Raw genomic sequence first — 11855 nt, forward strand, 5'->3', positions numbered from 1 at the left:
GTCCCCAGTAGGTGTGGCTGTTTAAAACTGCTTCATAGGCACTGGTGACAACACAGGTAAGTTTGAGAGCACACCTCTAGTTTGCTCTTTTTATTTACAATACTTGCGGCTGCTCAGAGAGCAGGTTTTTTTTTTTTTTTTTTTTTTTTTTCCTGGCTTGTAAGCTTGAGTTCTTAAAGTATCTGAAATTGTGTGCAATGTGGTGGGTCTAAATTGTTTTTTCTCTTAAGGTTCTCCTTTTTTACTCACATTTATGCCATTAGACCTTAGTGAATGGGTAGTCAGAATATAGACCAATACAGACATAAAAAAAATGTGGGTACTGTTCCACCATCCTGCTTGCTGAGACATTCCAGTGTTAGGATTGGTGTATGTGAGATGACCAGAGGGACCTGTTGAATAAAGACTGTATATTCTTTCAGAAGAAAAATACTGGGAATTTGAATTTGGATTTGAGTCACTTCATTGGGCAGGAGGAGCAGAGAATCAGTCATTAAAATGTATTACTTATGTATTTGCTTTAAAGTTTCATAAAAATTCCTCCACTAGATGTAAAATCCATGAGAGCAGGGGCCTTGGCCCTGTGGTTTATAGTTTCTTATAAGCTATCTGGCTCAATACCTAGCTCATAAATATATTGATGAACAAATCATTAAATATTTGTTGAATGAATAAATAGATGGAAGAATTCAGATCTTAGTGGCCTTCTGTTTCATGGAAATAGAGGGGCAGATGCTGGAACATTATCCCTCTACAAGGAATGTTATATGTAACAGCGTCTTCTGCAATCTCTATGGAAGTGTGAACAGTCAGGACTTGTGGCTTCATTATGATTCTCTCAAAATTGTCTCTGGTATAGGATATTGCTGAGTTTTAGATTTCTTTTTTAACTGTAAGCTTACACACTACACTATGCTTTTATATTTCTATTGTTCAGTTACATTGCTTTATGATATAGTATATTTGTTGAAAATGACAAGTATAAATCTATCGGTAAACATTGATCATAACATAATACACTCATCAGGCCACAGTTGTACTCTCTGTATTGCACAATTGTAGAATATTTATGGAAATATGAAAACGTCGTTACATATAGGCTATTTGCTTAGTTTGCTTAAGACAGAAAGGAAATAAGTGACTTCTCCAGGGTTGATCTCTTGTATAGGTACCCGTGATCAGGTGAAAGAAACTCCCTCAGAAAATAGGCTGTGTGTTCATGATGAATGTGAAGTGAAACAGAATGAAATGAAATAAATTTCTCAACTGCAAAATACAGAACTTCCTCTATTTCAGGCTCCTTTTGCTATTTGGTCAAATAATGACAGTCATCTGTCATTATTTGCTTTCTCTTCCTCTGAGAAATTTAAATCTATTCATGAATTACTATTTCTTTCCAAAGTGCCACAGATTGAGATTTATTCTTCTCTATAAAAACACACACATACACTCTTAAACATATCATATTCAAACTTTTAAAATAAAAAATAGTGAATATTTTGACAACAGCCAGAAAGAAAATATACTTTACATACTGAGACAAAACATAGCAATAATAGCTGACTTTTAATCAGACACTGGAAAAACTAGAAAAAAATGGAGTGATACCTTTAACAGGTTAAAAATCAATGATACACCTGTAATCCTGGCACTTTGGGAGGCCGAGGCAGGCGGATCACAAGGTCAGGAGTTCAAGACTAGCCTGGCCAATATGGTGAAACTCCGTCTCTACTAAAAATACAAAAATTAGCCAGGCGTGGTGGTGGGTGCCTGTAGTCCTAGCTACTCGGGAGGCTGAGGCAGGAGAATCGCTTGAACCCGGGAAGCGGAGGTTGCAGTGAGCGGAGACCACACCACTGCACTCCAGCCTGGGCGACAGATCGAGACACCATCTCAAAAAAAAAATATATAGTTATATCCTAGAAAAAGACCATTCAAAAACAAAAGAGAAATCCATGAACCTACGTAATTTATACAATTGTATAGAAGTATACACACATAGTCATACACGCAGGCATACAAATGAGTATGTAGTAGCCCAGGTGATGGTAAGATGATCATTAAATTGAGCTAATTTGATGGAATCTGAAGCCTAGAGCCTGAGGTGACTAAGAAAATAAACTTCCAAATGCATGGTTTTAGTTTGGTTTTAAGAAGTATAGTGATATCAGCTGACATCTGGCTTAAATGAGGATAAGAATAATAGAAAACTATATGAAAAAAGTAGATTCAATTATTTTACATTTTTATATAACCTGCTACATCAGCAAAATTAAAAGATAAATGACAAATCTGCTGTATTTGGTAGAATAATTCTTATAGATTATTGTTGACAATAATAAAAACCTGAACATTGCAAGTGAACAAATGGGCATGGAATATGAAGAGGCAATTAATAAGAGGAAAATTACAAATGTATAATGAATATTTTGGAAAATTTTCAGTTTGAATAATAAAATGCAAATTAAGATGATAATGGATACCATTGTCACTTACTTGACCAAGATTAAAATAAAGATAGTACACAATTTTAGACTGAATGACAATTTTTATAATGTTGGAGTGTGAATTGATATACTTAAATGTGTCAATCTGAATATCAGCCTTTACCTGGAATTTATACTTGAATCACCTGGGGAACTTTTAAATACAAGGGAAATTGGGTCCTACCTGAGATTGATCAAACTAAAACTTTAATAGTGCACACCCATGTAACATTTTTTAAAAGCTTCCAAAATAATTATAATGTGAAGCTAGGACTGAAAAACGCCAATATATATCCCAAACTTTAAAGTAGCTATTTACTCATTATTTCTAATTTTCCAATATTATAAATATAAAATTAGTACACAAAGCTTGATGTGTGGTAGTAGTGTTCATTAATGTTATAATTGTGTGAATTAGGAAATTACCTAATGCCCAATAACTATTACACTATACACTAATTAAAATCATATTAAGAAACTATCACATGCAAATCTTCATTATTCATTGACAGTGAATACAAAACTGTATATACAGCATGATTCAAAATCTGTGAACCATTACATACATATTCTATTCTTTACTAGAAAAAGTATTGAATGACTTATTTCACATAATATAATTTGTCTCTGGGTAAACTGCAAATAAATTTTACAGTGTTATAATATTATAAATATGTAATTAACATAGATGGGTTTAAAATCTTGCATCGGGATTCATTGTGCAAGGGGTGTTCAACCTATGATAAAGACAGACAGGAGAAATGGAAAAACATTTTTTTGTGTGTGCTAAACACTTTCCATGGATCAGTAGTCCAAATGCTCTTATCAGCTCTTTCCTCTCTTCATTTATCCAACCTAAGTGTTCATTTCAGTCCTGACCTCTAGATTCTGTTCAGATAGATGACTTCTTTAGCCTAAAAAATGAGAGCCAGGTTGCTGAGCAAAAAGTTGTAATATGCCCCAATTTTTGAGTAAATTAGGGAAGTGGAAGAAGCAGAAAGTATTTCTGGTTGTCCAAGATGAATTTTTAAATATACTTCCTAAAGAGAAACATGCTTACACATGATGGATAGTTTGTGGAGTGTTCTTCCTAACAGATTTCTGTACATTGTGATTCAAATAGGCTTGTAGTGACTGGAATGGCAACCCAATCATTACTATAATGTCTATTTGATGGAGAAATACATTTGCCAATAACACATGTGGCATACAGTATGTTTGAAAATTGAGAATTGTTTTTAATGAATTTAAGAGTTTTTTGACACAGTATTGAGTTTTAGGAGGCATTCGATCACTGCCACTAATAGTAATCTGTGTTGTTGTCTGTGTAAATTTGGTTATATTTGAGAGTTAGAAAGCCAGCTCACTTTTCTCTCACTTTATATCATTCTCTTTCCTTTTCCCTTTCTTTCCCTGAGGCAAGGGAGAGTCACATCCAGTTTAGGCTTAATTACTTTCTGCTGTCATAAGGTTAAAGAAAAAGATTTGTTTTGAAATTCTATTTGGATTGCCGATCCAGTTTTTAGATATCTGGAAGTTAATTAAGGAACCGAAAAGAAAGATCTTTATTTCACCTTAACATCTTTTTCTGCATAGTCTCAGGATTTCAATTGTGTGTTTGGTCAGGGCCAACGACATTGTAGTTTCAAGAAAGTTTAATGAGGGATATTATCACTACTTAGTTTAGAATGCCTGGGTAAAGAAAAGTGATGCAGGGTTGCATTGTTAGATATCACAGAACCTCGTTCCAGAAATTGCATCTTTAGGAGACTCTTTTCCTGAGGATGCCATTTTTCATTATAAGACCATGGTGATAAGTAAGTTTTACCAGATGTTTTCTTCACTAGAAATTTATCACTAGAAGATGTACTAGGCAGGAGCAGTTTTTCGAAGCAAGATTACACATGTGATATCAAAGAATGCTTGCTGATTTTGCTGTTTACATCTCTCCAAAGTGACTAATAGATTGATAGGGGAAATGATATTTTAAAAGCTATTGAATTAGTTCCATACTTCTAAGGGAAATTTGTCAATTTAACAGGTGTTCTTTACACATTAGGTGATTCAAGATTGGCTTGATCAGGACTTAGAATTAAGTATGTTCTTGTTTCCATAGTATGCCTAGATGTATTCATTACTGTAACAAAAGTGCCTAGCCCAGCCTTGAGCCTACGCAATTATGTTGCCAGATAACTATATTTAAAATGGACAGCAAGCTATGAGCATCAGATCATTCATTTTTAATAGTTAACTTGCCAGCCTAGGTAACATGGCAAAACCTTATCTCTACAAAAAATACAAAAATTAGCCAGGCATGGTGGCATGAGTCTGTAGTCCCAGCAACTCAGGAGGCTGAGGTGGGAGGATGGCTTGAGCATGGGAGGTTGAGGGTGTAGTAAGCCATGATCGCGTCGCTACACTCCAGCTTTGGTGACAGAGACCCTGTTTGAAGAAAAAAGAAAGAAAAATAGTTAATTTGGCTTTCATATAAAAATATAAAAAAGCAAGAATAGTTCAATCTCTATAAGACCTAAGGACAGAAATACCATTCAGCTAAGCAATCCCATTGCTGGGTATATAACCAAAGGGAATAAATCGTTCTATTATAAATGCATCTGTATGTTCATTGCATGCAGATTTTTATCTATTCGTTTGCTATCTATTATCATTTGCTATTCATAATAGCAAAGACATGGAGTCAACCTAAATGCTCTTCAATAATAGACTGGATAAAGACAATGTGGTACATATACACTATGGAATACTATGCAGCCAAAAAATGAGATCATGTCATTTGCAGTGACATGGAGAGAGCTGGAAGCCATTATCCTTTAGGAAAATAATACAAGAACAGAAAACCAGATATCTTATATTCTCACTTGTAAGTGGGAGCTAAATGATGAGACTACATGGACACATAGAGGGGAACAACACACTGGAGCCTATCAGAGAGTGGAGGGTGGGAGGAGAGAGAAAATCGGGAAAGGTAACTAGTGGGTACTAGGCTTAATACCTGGGTGATGAAATAATCTTTACAACAAACCCCCATGACACACATTTACCTATGTAACAAGCCTGAACATATACCCCTGAACTTAAATTTTTTTAAAGACAAGAATGTTAGAAATAATGATATTTACATTTGCTTTCCAATCTGACTACTTGAAAATTAGCTGTAAAATGCTGTAGAGAATGCCTTCATATAGAGTGGATACAGCTGTTTCCATGTGAGATTTGGGGTTACATGATTCCCTAATCTCAAATTACTAGCACTATAAGGATAGAATGAGTAGCCCAATTCTCTCTCTCTGTGTGTGTGTTTGCCAAAATATAGAATCACTTGTCCTTCTAGGGTAATTCATCTGAGCAGAAAAAATTAAAACTAAGTAAACTAGATACAAAAATGTGTTGTTTAAATCAGAAGAAAACAAGGTTAGAGACAGACTGATTTAATAGAAAAAAACACTGAAATCTGAGAGCTGAATTATCTTGGCCTAAGATGAGAGCAAAAAGCAACTGGGAAGAAATGTAGGGAAAAACTGACAAGATTGCTGATGGTATCAGTTGGAAAGCAAGTGTTGAGTTAGGTTTCCTCAGGTGAATCAGAGTCTCAATCGGTGCATATCTGGGGCTGAATTGGACAAGGATGGATACAGATGGAAACCTTTAGGAGGAAAGGGTAATGTCAATATGTAAGGAGACACAGTATTAAGCATTAGGACTTGTTGATGCATTAATGTTTGATTAGATTTTTTTTCTGATGAAAGATGTTTCCTTTAGATAACTTCAAAAATGATATTTTAAAAATAACACAAAAATAACTTATTGCACTAGCCTAAACTAGCTACTATGTGTATTTTGGTATGTGTCCTTCCAGAAATTTTGCAATTTATAAATAATAAACACATATGTGTATTATGTACATTGATTTGTATTTCTATGTATACTACCTTATTTTTAAAACAAATTTAAAATATACTATTTGTAAAGTTTTCATCCCCTTTTCATAAACATTTTAGCAAGTAATTAAATATTACCTGATAAAACATAATTTTAATTACAAAAATTACTTCAACATATGAAAATTCATACTTTTATGGATTATTTTAGTTTTTAATTGTAAAATAAACTATTCGGAGTTTGTATCTGTCATTTTTAATATGAATTTCTAAAAATAGGTACATAGGCACAGTTTGAAGGTCCTTGATATTTTTTACAAATTGTCTTTCAGAGAGTTAGTTCCATGTTATACTTCTACCGTCAGTTTTTTATGAAATATTTCAAATATGGAAAATATATTTTATTATTTAATCTTAGGTATATTTTCGAAAAAGGGCCAGAACTATTCCTCAACTAACTCAATTGATATTCAAGAAACTCTTTCACAGAAGCTATAATGCATTTTCCAAGTTTACCTTGTTCAGTTCACAAGGTGATTTGGGACTTTATTTAGCTTTACATGTTAAAGTTGAGTGAAATAGGACAATCAGACTATAAAAACTTCCATATCAAACAGTCTGATGGGAATAATCTCAACATGTTACTTTCATAATAACATATGATAGGTTAAGAAACATTGACAGAATCTTTTGAATACTAGGAATATATTAGAGACATCTATTTCAGTGTAGAGTCTGATTTACTATTTATATTTTGATTATTTTAAAAGACTTATGATACCTATTCAACTTTTTTTATTTTCAAAAAAAAAAAAAAAACAAAAAACAGACTTTCAGAAGCCTTAATGAGTATGGCTTTAATTAATCTTGGTCAAAATTTAAATGAATTAAAAATGATAACAATGGATACTGATGTTCATAATTGACCAATGTATTTACAATGTTGTTGGGTAAATGCGTTCTGCTTTATAATTCTGCTCAGCTTTCTCTGAGCTATACTTCCAGTTTTCTTACAATTTAACTTATTATAATTCAACTTTAACATAATTCAGCTTTTTAATAATCGCTTTGTAGAGGATAGAGCAATTTCTAATGTTTATATTGGAAAATATGAATGAACTTTGATAGTTTTAGAGTGAGCAAGATATGGAAAGAATATTAACATTACTTAAATACAAGTGTTGCTACTTACATTTTACATATTCCTTAAAGAGAAGTTCATTATTCCTGAAAAGGGGAAATGAAACACAAATGAAATATCAGTAGGAAAGCAATATGAGCAATGGTAGTTTGCTGTAATTAGCTGGAATACCAGTTTTATTGCTTCCCTCTTCATTCCTACATCTGAGGATCTCTAGATTCCTTTGGCTCTGATTTTAGAGGTATAAACTCAAAAAAAGATGTACTGAGAATTGTTCTACAGAGTAATTTGATATTTAAAATCTTGTGTTGAATAGGGAGGAATTTGTTTTAGCTGCACAAAAGGAAACAATAGAATTCTAAGGAAAAACTCAGGACTTTGGATTATAGAGGTTTTAACCATGTCTAATATCTGGTAATTATTTTCTTTCTGCATGTAGAGAAAAACAGGATATTCTCCCTGAAGAATACTACTGCATTTTCTACATCATTAAAATAGTAATAGTATGTACATTAGGAAATGGAAGAATGTTATGTAATTGCATAGTCTCATAGATGAAATAAACACTTACAAGAACAAATTAGGGCAGGGAAATGCAAATATTCCCAATTCAGGGAACAAAGGAAAGACAAAAAAAGAGAAGAGACTAAAATATATAAATATAATATTTACAGATGATCAATAAAACTATTCCATACTTTATAAATATTTTAAAAATAGTTATTGTATGTTGTAGTTACTTTGGCTGAAGTCATAGCTGAAATAATGGCTTTATCTTGTTTTATTAGCAAGACATAGGAAAATGCTGTACTTTTAAGCAGAACTAGTTATGTAAAGTAGGCTTTTTTGAAATCCCTTTTGAAATCCTTTTGAAACTTTTGCTGCTGCTTTTATTCACACCATTATGAAACACAAACTAGATTATTACATTTTATAATGTTCTGCCATTATTATCTGTATAGGGTTTTGGTTCTTTAAAATGTTCATTTATCGCATCTGAAAAATAAAATTAAAATTCCTATCTAATAGAGTTTGGGTAAGGATTAATTGAATTAATACATTTCAAAGCACTCATACTAAAATTTTCAATAAATATGAGGTATTGTTATAGGTGCTAGCTTCTAGGATGGCTCCAGTGATCCCACCTTCTGGTATTCATACTCTTGTGTGGTCTCCCCCAGCATCATACACCAGAGATGGTTTGTGTGACCAATAACATTCTGCAAAAGTGATAATATTTTACCTCTGAGATTATGTATACAAGATTCTATGGCTCTGATTTGATGTTTCTCTGACTGTTGGATTACTTACTTGGGGGAAAAAGAAACCATCATGTTGTGAACATCTTTAAGGAATCTTCTACATGGCAGGGAACTGAAGCCTCAGGTCAGGGTCCAGCCAGAAATGGAGGCATGACAACCATGCGAGTGAGCTTGGAAGCAGATTCTCCAACTCCAGCCAACCTATTTGACTATAGCCCTGGTCCACAGCTTGATTGCAACCTACTGAGAGACTGTGAGATAATAAATGTTTGTTGTCTTAAGATGCTAAATATTTGGATAATGTTTTATGACCAATAAATCAGCATGTTTTATAATCACAATAATTATAATAAAATAATAGCAGTTTGTATAATAAGGACAAATTTAACATTGAAAGTTCACCTACTGTTTCAGATACAAAGCAAGCATATTTTTCTAAATTATTCCATGTAGTCTCCCTTTCCCAAAAAACCCTATCAAGGTTTAAATTATTAAGCCAATATTATGGGTGAAGAAATGGAAATATCTCAAGAATACTCAATTATTTGGGCATATACCCATACTTCCTTTGGTCCTCATGTCATAGTATAGAGCACAAATAACCTCAACATGTTGCTCTTGCTCCCTTAATATAGTAATACTTTGCAGAGCCTTTAGTAATAGAGCAAAGGTATGGCTCAACAGCTATTGCTTAGAAGCTTAGAAGAAAATGCAGGGGGAATATCCAGTTTTTCTCTGTGTAGAGAAAGGAAATAACTACCAGATGTAAGGTGAAGAGAGTATTTTCCTAGGATGAAGAGAGATGGATTTACATGGAATTCTGCACTTGGGAGAATAATCAAAGTCAAGTGACATCAGTTTTTTGTTTTCTTCAATATCTCCATTCAGAGAGGTTTGTCAGGTAGTAAGGTGTACAGCTGCAGAAAAGCTTCAGGGTTTCAAGCATTGTAAATAATTTTATATAATTAGTGTTTAGGGTTGATCTTTGTACACTAAAAAGTATGGAAAGTGAGATCCCTTTTGTAAAATGGTATATTTCTTTATTAATAAAAGGAAAACCTTGGAGATGCCCTTATAACTCTTAAATGTGACCCAATTCTAACTCCCTCCCAGTAAAATCAACAACCTTTTGTTTTATTTGAAGAGAAACACGGGGAAGATAATGTATGTTGCCACTGAAAGAAGTAGGAGGGCATAAATAAGGCAAGATGATTTATTCTACTTTTTCTATAATGGAAACTCTGTCATGAAGCAGAAAGAAAATGAAGGTGAATAATTTTTAGTTTCTCTATATAAACGTTTGTTATTTCTATCAGAGGAATGACAATTCCATTACATTGTTTCAAATACAAAATTATTGTTCAAACCACATACAGCACAATTGTATAACCCACTTGCCCTTGACTTTAGAAGTGAACACACTAGAAGTCAAAAACAATTCGCTTGAATATTTATCTATCGTTAATCATGTGAGTTTTATAAACGAATCATTTTTTAAAATTTTATACACCAACATACTCAGATATGAAAATAAAACAGGAAAAAAAGTAAAACAAAACTTAAGTAGCTAATGCTTTTTTGAGTACTTTCTATCTGCTAGAAACTGTAAAAAGTGGCAGACTGCTCAATAGTTCAGTAAAATAAATACAGATTTGAGAGTTGCCTCAAATGTCATAGGCTAATTTTGGCAAGGAGAAAAGGTATTTGGTTTTCAAATACTACATAAGAACATTTTCCAATATTAGAACAAGTGTTCATTGACTCTAGGGCAAGTGTACTTAAAATTACTTACCTGTCTATTTCCTCACTATAAATTTTGTTGAAGAATTACATAGGTCATGAAAGGTGCATATGTCATTTGTTTAAAGGTTAATGAAATGTATAAAGTGAGCACAGTCATGTAAATAGCACTAAGATTAGGACTACAGAAGTTAGCACTATCCCAAATTCTCACTCTATAGTTTTGCAAATCTTTTAAATTAATGAAATATGCAGTATGCAATGTTCTGTTTCTTTTTTCCTTTCAACATTAAATTTGAGAGATTTATCTTTTTCTTTTGCATATGAGAATACACATTAGTTTGCTTTATATATCCCACTTAGGAGTAGAGTATCTGGATGATAGAACATGCATATTGTTATAGTAGAGATTTCTAGGCAGTTTTTCAAATGGATTGCACTAATTTATACTCCAACCAGCTATGTATGAAAATTATAGTTTCCCTAAATGCTAGCCAACACTTGACTGTATCTAGCTTTTGTTTTAGGTATTGCAGTGGTTGTGTAGGGTACCTCATTGTGATTTTAGTTTGTATTTTCTTGTTGTTTACCTGGATTGAGTTGCATTTCTTATGTGTATGTACCACTTGGATATTTTCTTTTGTGAAGTGCCTATTCAAATATTTTATACCTTTTATACTAGTTTGTCTTTTTTTCCCTGTTGGTTAGTAGGAAATCTTTACATGTTTTGAATCTTTACGTATTTTTGAGTTCTTTTTCAGGTACATATGCATACACACATAGAGTTAAAATCTTCACCTCTGTGTGTTGCAATTTCACTCTTTTACTGGTATCTTTTGATAACTTGAACATTTTAATTATAATCTTATCTAATTTACTACATTTTTCTTTATAACTATCACTTTTTGTCTTATATAAATCAAGAAAGCTTTGTTTATCCCAATGACATAAAGATATTCCTTTTCTCTAAAAGCCTTATTGTTTTATTTTTCACTTTGAAATCTATAATCTTTTTTCTTTTTATTGTATTCTTTATCTTTTCCATAAGTTATAGGGGTACAGGTGGTATTTGGCTACATGAATAAGGTCTTTAGTGGTGATTTGTGAGATTTTGCTGTGCCTATCACCCAAACAGTATACACCGCACCATATTTGTAGTCTTTTATCCCTCGCCCTCCTCCCACTCTTCCCCCAAATCCCCAAAGTCCATTGTGTCTTTCTTATACCTTTGCATCCTCAAAGCTTAGCCCCCACATATCAGTGAGAAGATACGATGTTTGATTTTTCCATTCCTGAGTTACCTAACCTGGAATAATAGTCTCCAATC

This window comes from Symphalangus syndactylus, chromosome 11 (genome assembly GCF_028878055.3).
Source record: "Symphalangus syndactylus isolate Jambi chromosome 11, NHGRI_mSymSyn1-v2.1_pri, whole genome shotgun sequence".
NCBI classification, from domain to species: domain Eukaryota; kingdom Metazoa; phylum Chordata; class Mammalia; order Primates; family Hylobatidae; genus Symphalangus; species Symphalangus syndactylus.